At 47.0% G+C, this 13,480-nt stretch overlaps 1 pseudogene across 1 annotated transcript; it reads right to left on the bottom strand.

The window, feature by feature from the left end:
• Nucleotides 1-12,713: 12,713 nt before the first annotated feature.
• LOC308527411 (anaphase-promoting complex subunit 15-like) lies at nt 12,714-13,142 on the bottom strand (annotated as a pseudogene). Its single transcript has one exon. The product of its transcript is annotated as an anaphase-promoting complex subunit 15-like (transcript).
• Between the last annotated feature and the right edge of the window lie 338 nt (nt 13,143-13,480).

Below are 13,480 nucleotides of genomic sequence, written 5' to 3'. Positions count from 1 at the left end.
CTATGCTTCCCATTGGCTAAGCAGGGCGATATGCAAATTAACTGCCAACTAAGATGGTGGTTAATGGCCAAAAAAGATGGTGGCTAATTTGCATACTGCAGGCAGGGTAGGACAGTGCAAGCTGCCATCCAGGCCCCCGTGTGTGACCAGGGGGCGGGCGGGGGCGGGGGCAAAGGCAAGCAGTGCTGATCGCCTCGCCCGAGCCCTCGCCCGCCCACCGGAGACACGCGGGGCCCACTCTGAGGGGCGGGTGGTAGAGATTTAGAGAGAGAGGTGGAATTTGGCACCCCGTATCCCTCCCTGATCAACCACTGTGATTCCAAGCCAGCGAGGGCTGCCTTCAGGCCGCAGCTCCAGGTCCCTCACCCCCACCCCAGGCCCCAGAGCACAGCGCTGGGCAGGGGCACCCAGGGGTTTGGGAATGCAGCACGAGGGGCCGGCACGACATGGGGGGGGGGGCGGCTGTGTTTACATCGCCAAGTTCCCCACTTCTGCCCTGGCCCACGCATGCCTCCTCCTTCCCCTCAGAGGCCCAGCTCCTGCCTACATGCTTGCTGGGCAGGCCCAACTGCACCGGGGAGTGAGCCATGGGGATCGGGATGGCCACTTCCTGGGATGGGACAGCCGGACCACGGCGATTCATGAGGGCGATGAGGCCCATGGGGCATGCGCAGCCCTCGGGTGGCAGGGGTGGCCGGCCAAACCAAGTCTGGCTTCAGTGGGGCCAGTGGGAGCCCAAGGCCACCCCAACCCCCACGGGTCCTGGGCGGACGGTGGCTCAGTGGATAACGGTATCTCCATGCATGGTGCCCAGGGGCGGCTGTGAGCTGCTGCAACCCCACCCCATGCTTCAGGGAGGGGGAGAAGGCTCGAAGCCACCAGCACCCTAGGCTGTACCGCCTGTGCCTCAGCCTGCCAGGTTGGCAGGGTCCAGAGCAGGTGAGCTGCTCCCTTCCCCCAGTGGTAGAACAGGGAGGAGAGCGCTGGGTTCAGGGAGGGGACCTCAGCTGGGATCCTCCTGGTGTGGGGAAGGGGCCCGGCCTGGGCCTAGTGGGGAGCTTAGGAAGTCTGGCTAAGCAGGCGCTGGTTCATACCAACTCTTACTCTGCCACTTCCTCCAGCTCTTCAAGCTAGCCCCCTGCCCCGCCTGTCCGGGGGAACGGGCTCTGGGTGACCTCCCTGAGCTCAGACTGTGGACCCAGAGACCTCAAGGAAGAATGCCCGGCCGGGCCCTGGTAGGGACCAGTGCAGAACTACCAGGGCAGAGTTGCTCCGGTGTCTCGGTGAAGTTTGCACCTGACCCAAGGAGGAAGCCCGAGAGGGGAAAGGCCGGAGGCATGAATTGCCAGCACTGTAGCCACTTGAAAACAGCTCCACTTGGAATGCGAGGCGGTTGTATGTTCAGCTGAGAAGTGAGGGGGCTGAGCTCCACCATCGCTGGGCTCCTGTCAGTCCGAGGCCCCAGCGTCCACCACGACACGGAGAGAACAGAGCGAGGGGCCCGGAGGAAGGAGGACAATTGAAGAAAACCGTGTCTAGACTTTCCCCCGCCCTCTCCTTTCTGCTGCCGACAAGAGGCCCAGGCCCGGCCACAGTTCTGTGTCCACCTTTCAGTCCCCTATTCTCCAACCGCAGAGGAAAGAAATAAGGAAGGAGTCTGTGCTGCCTTCAGAAAGTATCTATATACCTGATCGGCCAGTTGCCTTCCACAGAGGGAGGCCAGACTGCAGCTTAGGCCCGCTCCCCACAGGGACATCAGTGGGACATCCTGTGAGGGCTCCCGACTGTTAGAGGGGGCAGGCTGGGCCAAGGGATGCCCCTGAGTGCACACATTTTTGTGCACCAGGCCTCTAGTGTATAATAAAAGCCTAGGTGGCAGCGTGTGACGTCGTCACAAGATGGCCGCCACAAGATGGCCAGCAGGGGAGGGCAGTTTTGGGCTATTAGGCCAGCAGGGGAGGGCAATTGGGGGCCATCAGGCCAGCAGGGGAGGGCAGTTGGGGGCCATCAGGCCAGCAGGGGAGGGCAGTTGGGGGCCATCAGGCCAGCAGGGGAGGGCAGTTTTGGGCTATTAGGCCAGCAGGGGAGGGCAGTTGGGGGCCATCAGGCCGGCAGGGGAGTGATTAGGGGGCGATCAGGCTGGCAGGCAGAAGCAGTTAGCGACAAGTAGGCAGGTAGGCAGGAGAGTGGTTAGGAGCCAGGAGTCCCGGATTGTGAGAGGGATGTCCGAAGGGATTGGGCCTAAACCGGCAGTGGAAATCCCCCAAGGGGTCCCAGATTGGAGAGGGTGCAGGCCGGGCTGAGGGACCCTCCCCCCCGCCCCCCTGCACAAATTTCGTGCACCAGACCTCTAGTAATTTAATAATTCCACACTATACTTTGAATTGTAGAGAAAAAGCTTGGAATACACAGCTACTGCCTGTCCATTCCCTTGCTTTGTGTCCCTAGGGCTGGCCTGTGCATGTTTGTGATGTCACAGTCAGGCACCAGACCACCCGGTCCCTGGTCCAGTCTGGTCCCCTTAATACTGAGGCTGCCAACTGGATATTTAATGGACATGATGCTGGGGGTGGGGGGTGGGGGGGCTTTGCAAATTTCTCCACCCTGCTGAGTTCGGCAAGTATCCCCTCTCATTCTGCAACTTTTATTTTTTTTTTTAAATATATTTTAGAGAGGAAGGGAGAGAGATAGAGAGTTAGAAACATCGATGAGAGAGATACATCAATCAGCTGCCTCCTGCACACTCCCCGCTGGGGATGTGCCCACAACCAAGGTACATGCCCTTGACCGGAATCGAACCTGGGACCCTTCAGTCCGCAGGCTGACGCTCTATCCACTGAGCCACACCGGTTACGGCTCATTCTGCAACTTTTAGAACCTGAAACCTCGGGGGCTTTTTTGCTCAGAGTAAAATGGCCCTCGTTTTTTTTTCTTCTTCCCTCCCATTTTGCCTCAGGTGGGGAAAATAATGGTTTGTTAATACAGGTAGACTTGGAATTAGCTGGCCTTTGTTTAAACTTCCCTGGGTTTCAACCTTTACAAACTTTACACTTTCAAATTAATCTTAGAATTTTAAAATTTTAACTGAGTACAGCAAAATCATAAATCAGAGAAAAGCAAATTAAAGTTACAATACAGACACACAGAAGTCTCACTGGCTAAGAGTTCCTGGTGGCCTGGGAGGGAGAGAAAGAAGAATTCTTGGCAGCTGCTGGGAAATTCTTTCAATCCCTTCGAGGAGGTTCAGCCGCCACGGGGAGCCTGAGCCTGCAGCAAAGGGAACTGTGCTTTGCGCCCGCCTTGCCCCCGTAAGGTCTGCGGCGCGGAGACCGTCAGCGCGGAAGTCACTTTCACTCCGGCTGCGCCCAGTCCAGCCTCGAAGGCTGCGCGGCTGGAAGCAAACGTTTCTCACTCCCTGAGTCCCCTCTCGCCGTGATGCTCGTCCTGTTCCACCTCAAACTCTAGCTCCCGCTCATAATTAAGAGGTAAAACTTTATCAGGCGGGCTCCTGACTGGTCGCAGGAGTGGCGGGCGGCGGAGGTGGTGTTTTCGAGGTTCGCGCGCCCCCTGCAGGCTGTGACACATGGCCGCACGCTGCCCGCCCGCGCGCGCCGGGTCAGCAGTCACGCCCTAAATGCCACGGCGTGAGGGAACAGGGATCTTCTCCGGACCTTCTGCTGTGTATCGGTCACGCAGCTGCTTTCCGACCTTTTCCCAGGGTTGGATGTTGAGGGCTCCCTCTTCAGGAAACCAAGGGCGAGTTTCATTAACAAAACTTAAGAAGCAAGAGTCTGACTATGCTTAACAGAGCGCCCTCCAGCTCTGAGCATTGCTTTAAGGGTCCGAGAATAGAGGTCTCTTTCCTGAGACCCAGAATTCCCCATGTTTTACACCCAGCCAATACAACTACCCGTTCCTGACATACTTCTTTTTTTTTTTTAAATCAATTAAAGTATTACATATGTGTCCTTATCCCCCTCATTGCCCGCCCGCCCCCCCCCCCCATGCCCTGAACCCCCTGTTGTCTGTGTCCATTGGTTAGGCCTCTATGCTTGCATACAAGTCCTTTGGTTGATCTCTCTCCTTTACCCCCACCCTCCCCTACCTTCCCTCTGAGGTTTGAAGGTCTGATCGATGCTTCTCTGTCTCTGGATCTGTTTTTGTTCATCAGTTTATGTTGTTCATTCGCCGTAGACCAATGCCAGCATGTCATAATTTCAAGAGTTTCATCAAAAGGATGATGAAACTTGGGGACTCAACAGGGTTGAGTCACACATGTAGTCACCTGTTGGGAATGGCTGAAGGCATTTCCCCAAACCTGAACAGGAAACTGATTGTGGCTGCCAGACAGTTAAAGGGCGTCTTAATCTACATGGTATTGCCTCCTGCTGGCCAAACACCTGAGCAGCCGTGGGCTAATTCCCCAAACTGACAATGCTTCTGTACCTTTTGAAACCTTACCCTTTGAAGTGTATTATCTCCACTTGCCTTAGGACAAATGGTGTTAATAAAAGCAGGGGTCCTAGACAAGGAGGGAGTCTTCAGTTCCTTTAGCTGAAGATCCTCTGACCCCCAATGCCTTTCAAAATTATATCTCGTCTCCGGACTCTTTATTAGTCTCTGGATTCCTCTGTCATCTACACACAGCCTTTTCCAGATTCCTGAATTCTTCATGATGCTGTGACATGAACCCCGGCATTCATTATATTCCATAAATGAGTGAGTTCATGTGATATTTATCTTTCTCTGACTGACTTCTTTCACTTAGCATAATGCTCTCCAGTTCCATCCATGCCGTTGCAAATGGTAAGAATCCCCCCCCCCCCACTTTTTTTTTTTAACACAGCGTGGTATTCCATTGTGTAGACGTACCGCAGTTCTTTAATCCACTCATCTGCTGATGGGCATTTAGGCTGTTTCCAAATCTTAGGTATGGTGAATTGTGCTGCTATGAACATAGGGGTGCATATATCCTTTCTGATTGGTGTTTCTGGTTTCTTGGGATATAGTCCTAGAAGTGGGATCACTGGGTCAAATACGAGTTCCATTTTTAGTTTTTTGAGGAAAGTCCATACTGTTCTCCACAGTGGCTGCACCAGTCTGCATTCCCACCAGCAGTGCACGAGGGTTCCTTTTTCTCCGCATCCTCACCAGCACTTGTCGTTTGTTGATTTGTTGATGATAGCCATTCTGAGAGGTATGAGTTGGTACCTCATTGTCATTTTGATTTGCATATCTTGGATGATTACTAACTTTGAACATATTTACATATGTCTCTTGGCCTTCCTTATGTCCTCTTTAAAAAAGTATCTATTTAGGTCCTTTGTCCATTTTTTGATTGGGTTGTTTATCTTTCTTCTGTTAAGTTGTATGAGTTCCCTGTAAATGCTGGAGATTAAGCCCTTATCGGTGATAACATTGGCGAATATGTTCTCCCATGCAGTGGGCTTTCTTGTTGTTTTGCTGATGGCTTCTTTTGCTGTGCAGAAGCTTTTTATTTTGATGTTGTCCCATTTGTTTATTTTTTCTTTAGTTTCCATTGCCCTTGGAGCTGTATGTCATATGTCTGAGATTTTGCTGCCTGTGGATTCCTCTAATATTTTTTATGGTTTCCCGTCTTATGTTTAAGTAATTTCTCCCATTGTCAAACACCTTCTTTCCTGATTTTTAGAAGTGATTTCCAAGTGTTTTTAAACTATTGGATACAATTAACTGCTGCTTTTCGGTGAATCACCAGTGGTTTCTAACACTGCGCTGTAGTGTGCTTACTGCTCTTTAGCAGCGATTTCCCCCAGTTGTCAAATACCTTCCTACACTTGTGATGTTTAGAAGTGATTTCCAAGAGTTTTCTAACTATTTTGTAGAGTTTACTGCTGCTTCTTAGTGAATTCCTAGTGGTTTCTGACGCTGGGCTATATGTGCAGAGTGCTCTATAGCAGGGATTTCCCCTCATTGTACAAAATCCTTCTATACTGTTTCCTCGGGTTTAGAAATGACTTTTACTTGCTTTCTAACTGTTTCTTACAGTTTACTGCTGTTTTTCGCTGAATTCCTCGTGGTTTCCAACACTGGGTTCTATGTGCAGAGTGCTCGATAGCAGGGGTTTCCCCCAGTTGTCAAATATATTTCCACAATATTTCCTGAGATTTCCGAGTGATTTCCAAGTGTTTTAGAATGATTTGGTACAGTTTGCTTCTGCTTTTTACTAAATTCCTAGTGGTTTCAAACACTTTACTATGGTGCACTTACTCCTCTTTAGCAGTGCATTCCCCCAGTGGTCAAACACATTTCTTCATACTTCTCTGATGTTTAGAAGTGATTTCCCAGTATTTTCTAACTATTTGGTATAGTTTATATCTGCTTTTCTGTGAATTTCTGGTGGTTTCAAACACTGTGCTGTGGTGTCAGGTATTTCCCCGCATTGTACAAACACTTTTCTATGTTCTTTCTTCACATCGAGAAGTTATTTCAACGTGTTTTCCAGCTCTTTTGTCCAGTTTACTGCTGCTTTTTAGTGAATTCCTAGTGGTTTCTAAGACTGTGGTATAGTGTGCTTTCGGCTCTTTCCCAGGGTTTTCCCCGCATTGTACAACGGCTTTCTGCACTCTTTCCTGATGTTTAGCAGTGATTTCCACCTGTTTTCCAACTATTTCGTACAGTTTACTGCTGCTTTTCAGTGACTTCCCAGTGGTTTCTGACACTGTGCTATAGTGTGCTTAGTTCTGTATTGAAGGGATTTCCCTCATTCTCAAACACGTTTCTACACTCTTTTCCTCACATTCAAAGATGATTTTCACTTGTTTTCTATTTGAGAAGTGATTGGCTATGATAGGGATTTCCCCACATTGTACAAACATTTTTCTACACACTTTCCTCACATTGAGAAGTTATACATTGAGAAGCAATAACTGCACCAAATAACTTCTGGCGTATAATGTGGCCCCGCCTTCCTGATCAGCTACCCCTTTCCGACCTATCAAGAGGCTCTGCCCTCTGATAAGGTGCCCACTTCCGGCCAGGGCAGAAGGGCAAATAAAGTTGACAGAATATTTATTTATTCATTCATTCAATCATTCATTTATTCACTCACTCACTCATTCATTCATTTTAATGCGCAGCCTGCATACAATAGTACATTCTTGTCATGATTCCACATTTACATAGCTTACAATGCGCTGGTGAAGTTGCAAGCTTATCACAGAGTTATAAATTTGTAGGTCTCTAAAACAAACAAAGCCCCAGAAAACACGTTGCAATGCTTATCGTTCCTGTTTCTATTACCATCTTTAGGGATGTTTCCAGGTGGTGGTGGCGGCGGAGGCGGCAAGGGGCGTGTTCACTTCAAGGAAATTCCTAAATCGCCCTGTATTCTCTCACAGATGAAATTTCAAAGTCTAACCAACAGCCCTTCTTCCTCCGCATTGTGGGGGAGTCCGTCCTTGACAGCCAGGTGGAAACGGGGGGCGCCGTCAGCCGCCGGGGGAGTGAGTGGCAGGCAGTCTAGAGGAGCAGCAGAGCTCCTCACACTAGCACTGTTCCTTCTGTGCATGGAGACACATCATTGTTAAACAACACATAGCAGCACCTGAAATGGAAACTTCTTTCTCAGACATGAAAAATGCAGGCCGCCCTAGCTGGTTTGGCTCAGTGAATGGAGCTTGGGTCTGCAGACTGAAGGGTCCCAGGTTTGATTCCTGTCAAGGGCACATGCCTGGGTTGCGGGCTCAGTCCCCAGTGGGGGGTGTGCAGGAGGCAGTCAATCAATGAATCCCTCTCGTCATTGATGTCTTTATCTCTCTCTTTCTCTCCCTTCTTCTCTGAAATCAATAAAATATGTATTTTTAAAAAAGAAGAAAAATGCAGGTTGCATCACTTGGGCGCTATGGACGGCTGCGTCATGTAGAAACGGACAGACGTGAGTTAGGCATCCCGAACTTTGTCCTCCTTCGGGTTTGCCTTGTGATCCATAGGGCCCTCCCAGCGGCCCACAGAGGGTTCCTGGCTGGAAACCACAGACCACACACTGGTGGCGACGACCAGGTGTGCCGTGCCGGCCTTGGCCCAGAAAGTCATAGTCAGGACTGAACCGAGGGCCTCCCTCTTTTGTCTTTCTTTTTTTGTGTGTGTGGCCCTTCCACCCCCACAAATACCCTGCCCTCGACAGACCCCCTAAACTTGGTTCCAAGGGTGGGGAGCAAATATGCTCCATCTCACTGACTATGTCACACCCCTCCCTGCTCTGCTCCAGCTTCCCCACTCTTCCCTTTGCCTCAGATTTGAGTTTTTGCCAAGTGCAAGCTGCGGGCCATGCGCATCCAAGTCCTGCATGGTTCAAGGTTTGGGATCTGGAGAAGGGCCGTGTGCAAATGACAGAGAGGAGACAAGAAATAATAATTTGGAAATATTGGGGGCCAGGTGGGAATCCTAATACAAGGGAAAGGACTTCCACTGGTGCCCAGGCCTCACCAAACTTTTATTCAATTTTGGCTACACATCTAGCCCTTAGGCAGGTAATTGCGGTAACAGACAGACTATCTTAAAAGCCAGTAAATATTAGAAGGATTTACTCTGAGACTATTTGGTCAGGAAATTGCTTGAGCCCCCATTGTCTGGACTAGACAATCGGTGCATAGCTCTGGCCCTTGCCATGGGCTCAAGGTTCCTTGTTCACACTTCTCTGATAGTGGAGACAATGGCTGGCTTCCCCCATCTCCCCCGTTTCTTTTCCTTAGTAAGTCCTAAAAAGTGAATGCCGCCTGAGGGGTTCAAGTCCTTTTAAGACTCTTCATTCTGCATCTGCAGACTAGACATAAACATATGCGAACAAAAATGAGACAAGCTACAGTGCAGCGATGGGGAACCTTCTGAGCTCGGCGTGTCCGCGTTCTGAAAAACCCTCACTTCACTCTGGTGCCGTGTCACATACAGAAATTTTTTTATATTTGCAACCATAGTAAAACAAAGACTTATATTTTTGATATTTATTTTATATATTTAAATGCCATTTAACAAAGAAAAATCAACCAAAAAAATGAGTTCGCGTGTCACCCCTGACACGCGTGTCATAGGTCCGCCATCACTGCTATAGTGGTTATTCTGAGAGGCAAACGTAATGAGATCCAGTGGAAGGGGTTAAATTCTTTCATGTCCTTTTTAAATTGCTGCCAGGCACCCGAGGAATCGGTCCGTAGTAAGTTTCTTTCTGGGCCAGCAGTTTTTTGAATCCTCCTTCCAATGTCCAACAGTTTTTTATGTGTCCATGCCAGCAATGACATTCTAGTTCTGGACGGTGGACAAGCGGTGGCAATGCAGGTCCGACTTTCTCTGGCTTGGTCCTGGGCAACCTGCAGCGACGCACAGCTGCTGACTTCTAGCATGGCAAGGCGTCTTCACCATCTTCCATCTCTGGACTGTTTCTCCTCTTGTCTTTAGCGTCTTGTTTGGGGGCTACTGCTATTCTGTGGCTGGAGCAGTCTGGTCAGTTCCTCTCAGGGATTCATTGTTGCAGGAATCCACACTGGCTTGGAGGAGTTTTCTGGAAATATACAAACATATTCTCGACCAAAGGTTAATAAAGGAATCTTTTCTATAAACTAGACTTGGATTCTTTCTTTCCATTGTGCCCAAACCATTTTCCGTTGGCTTATTTTGACACCAGTGTATTTCCATGGGTGTCTTGCCATCGGCATCACAAGTGAAAAAATTTAAAGTAATTAAGGCTTGGTGTAGTCTACTTATAGGCGTTTTCTCCATAATCCCCCTTTTTTGTTTTAAATATTAAGAGGCTTTTGGAAATTCTGTAGTGTGCTGAATTTTCAACTTTTTACAAAATTGCTGGAAATGACAGCTTGTGTCACTGTCATTGGTCATTGAGTAACAGACTTGTCATTTCTTCCATAGAGGTTTTTGGATAAGATCTTAACCAATTTAATGTCCTTGAATAACTTCTGAAAGTCATTTTAAGGTTTTAAGACAATTCTTTTTGTATTTTTACTTTTTAAGGTCTAATATATTAACTTTTAATTACAGTTTATAAATATCTGAAGAGCATTTCCTTTTATTTCCCCCCAGAGTGATGTTTGAGCTGCATTTAGGAACTTGTTGCTTCTTGGATGCTGGCCAAGGCTGCCTTGCATACGTTCCAAGCAAAAGTAACTTTCTTTTTATTTATGGTGTCTCGTTAATGGTGAGATTTAATGCTTGAACAATAATTTATACTTTACTCCGTAAATAGTAGTGGAAGAGATTTCAAAATTTAAAAATTTCTCCTTTTTGTTAAGCTTAGAATTACATTTTTAAAGATATTGGTTAATTTGCATATACAGAGGGATTATGGGAGGTTTCAGTAATTTTCTTAGAAGACTTTACTAGGATCCAGTTTGCTTATAAAAATATTGGCTTCTGCCGAGACCGGTTTGGCTCAGTGGATGGAGCGTCGGCCTGCGGACTGAAGGGTCCCAGGTTCGATTCCGGTCAGGGGCATGTGCCTGGGTTGCGGGCATGTCCCCAGTGGGAGATGTGCAGGAGGCAGCTGATCGATGTTTCTCTCTCATCGATGTTTCTGGCTCTCTATCTCTCTCCCTTCCTCTCTGTAAAAAATCAATAAAATATATATTTAAAAAAAAAATATTGGCTTCTCATATAACTTAATTTATATGAGACCTTGATTATATTTTAAAAAGCTAATTTATTTAAGTAATTAAAGTGGGTATTTTTATAGAAAAAGTAAAGCAAGCAAACTTAGTAAACTGTCTGATTCACAAGGCACAGACGCTGTCCCCCCTCCAGCCTATTTAAAATGCAAGTGGCTAGAGGCTTTTGTCTTTTAAAATTCTGTCTTAAAATTCTGCTGTTGAAAAATTTGGGTATATTTAAGAAATATATTGTTACTGTATTTTGGCCTTCTTAGAGGCCAAAACCTTCATAACATTTAAAAGATATGTATATAAGTAAAATATAGTTATTAATTTTTTTAAAATATATTTTATTGATTTTTTACAGAGAGGAAGGGCTAGGGATATAGAGTCAGAAACATCGATGAAAGAGAAACATTGACCAGCTGCCTCCTGCACACTCCCAACTGGGGATGTGCCCGCAACCAAGGTACATGCCCTTGACCGGAATCGAACCCGGGACCCTTGAGTCTGCAGGCCGATGCTCTCTCCACTGAGCCAAACCAGTTAGGGCTAGTTATTAATTTTTATTTGATAAAGCTTTCCATGTGATTTCAAGTATATTAGATTGGCTAAGTTTAGATTAATATTTTAGTATCTTATTTTAAAATATCCAGATATCTAATAATTTTTATTATTTAATTCAGCAATGTTCTAAAGTTTTAAGTTACTGAAGGCTTTGGAATACTATGATTCTGGAGAAAAGACAGGGGAAAGGGAATTTTTAAAATTACCACTTTTTTTTTTTTTAGAGATAACAGGTAAGGGTTCTGTTGCCACCGCTGGCTTCTCTGCTTTCACAGGGAGAAGAGTGAATGGCCCTTTATCATTAATATATTATTACTGAAAAGCTTTACCACAAATTCTTTATTTTAGTTATTTTTATTATTTATGTTCTAACAACTTTAAGATTTCAAAGCCAATTACCATCCAAGGCATTTTATTTTGGCAAATTTTGTAACAGAGGTAACGTGTGGACTCTTAGTGGCTTCAGTGCTAAAGTATTATTTTATTTTATTATATTTTATTTTATTTTTATTTTGTGGAAAAACAGGAGTGCCCCAAGATTTGGGAGGCAACCTTGGAATGTGGTACATTATTATTTTAAAAATACCTATTATTATGGAAACATTAATCCTATTGTCCAAACATAGCCTGTGTGTTTTCTTTGTGTCATTTTTTGGCCATCTTTTTAAAGAAAACACAGTCTGGGTTATTCTGTAGTATCCGTGAAGAGATTGGGGCTCAGGAAGTCACCTGAAGTCGGGGAGAGCGTGCGCATTTTCTTAAGCTTGCTTTTCTATTCACGGGTACAGAAACCCCAGATGCATCCCCAAATTCTGGGAAATGTTTCATTTGTCTAAATTTCAAATGACGGACTGGGAAATAAAAACATGGCAAAAATGAGACTTAATAACACTCTTGAGAGTGGGTGCCTATTTTACAGGATCGCCAAGAGACCTAGTAATTTTTTAATTACTTCCCTTTGTCTAGGGAATTTTTCTATAACCTGTATTATTGGCCATGTGTACTACTCATATTCTTTCTCTCCCCATTCCTGCATTCTTTTTTGTTCTGGGAAAACTCAGCAATGGCCTGGCCATCTATCATTTCTTTCTTATTAAATTAAATTAAAGTCATGCTTAATAAACTAACAATAAACAACGAAAAACAATAATTAATAGATAAGTACCCAATAATTTCCTTTTTAATATCTAGGACATAAAAGAGGTTGAATCTGCATTGATTGAATGGGGAAGCGGATTGCTCGCGCCTTTCCTTAGAGCGCCCCCTTGGTTGGCTGTATTCTTTTTTTTTTTTTTTTTTGGCGGGAGGGAGGAATCAGTCCTGTGTCTTTATTAAAGAGAGTTAGAAAGAAGTACACCTCAAGGGGTGAGATTCTGGCTAGAAAGGTGGGGTGGACTCAGGTCCTGGGGATTCAAGGGTAGGTTGATGGCCTGGGAGGGGCCAAGGAGACCAAGTCCTGGCAGCAGCTGAGGAGGTGCCTGAGGGTGAACTTTCAGGCACTGGGTGATCAGCTGGTTCTGCAGGAGTCACAGGGTAGGTTGGGTTGGCCTGGAATCTCCCTGAGGCCACCCTGCCTTGTCTACTTAGATCATCCACTGGTCCTGATCCTGTTCGTTGCCTTCCATGCCCACCTCATTGACCTCTCCATCATCAGGTGACTCATTGGAGTCATTCATCTCGTCCATGTCCTGCATGTCCTCATCATCCTCTGAGTCCTCTTCACTATCCTCATCATCATCTCATCCTCCTCTTCCTCATCATCATAGTGACCTGAGGCCGGCTTGCCAATAGGTCCCAGGTGTGTCTTTCTCTGCGGGGCTCTGGAGCCAGGCTTGTGCTGCTGTTCTTGCTGTGGCAGCGCTGTCTCTTCCACACAGGCTGACCCAGAGTCAACCACAGTGTCGGTCCCATGGGGAAGAGGGAGGGAAACAAGGTGGACATGGCTCCTGGAGGCGCCAGGAGGTGGCAGCCAGCAGTCGGCTACATTCTTTTTTAAAATGTCCTGTTTGGAGAGGGAACCAAGATGGCGGCACAGGTTAACGCCGGAGTTTGCTGCCTTGAGCAACTACTTCAAAAGTGAAACCAGAAAACGGAAGGGACATCACCCAGAACCATGGGAACGCTGGCTGAGTGGAGGTCCTACAACTAGGAGGAAAGAGAAACGCATACGGACACTCAGAGGAGGCGCAGTGCTGAAGTCAAATTCTGAGGTGCGGAGTGCGCGGAGCGGGCTGGCGGCGGAGGGCGCGGTTGGCGTTTTCAATCGGGAGGGAGTCGCA

This window comes from Myotis nattereri, assembly GCF_964212035.1.
Source record: "Myotis nattereri genome assembly, chromosome: 11".
Taxonomy (NCBI): domain Eukaryota; kingdom Metazoa; phylum Chordata; class Mammalia; order Chiroptera; family Vespertilionidae; genus Myotis; species Myotis nattereri.
The sequence above is the reverse complement of the archived record's forward strand: the minus strand, read 5'-3'. Positions and strand labels throughout refer to the sequence as shown.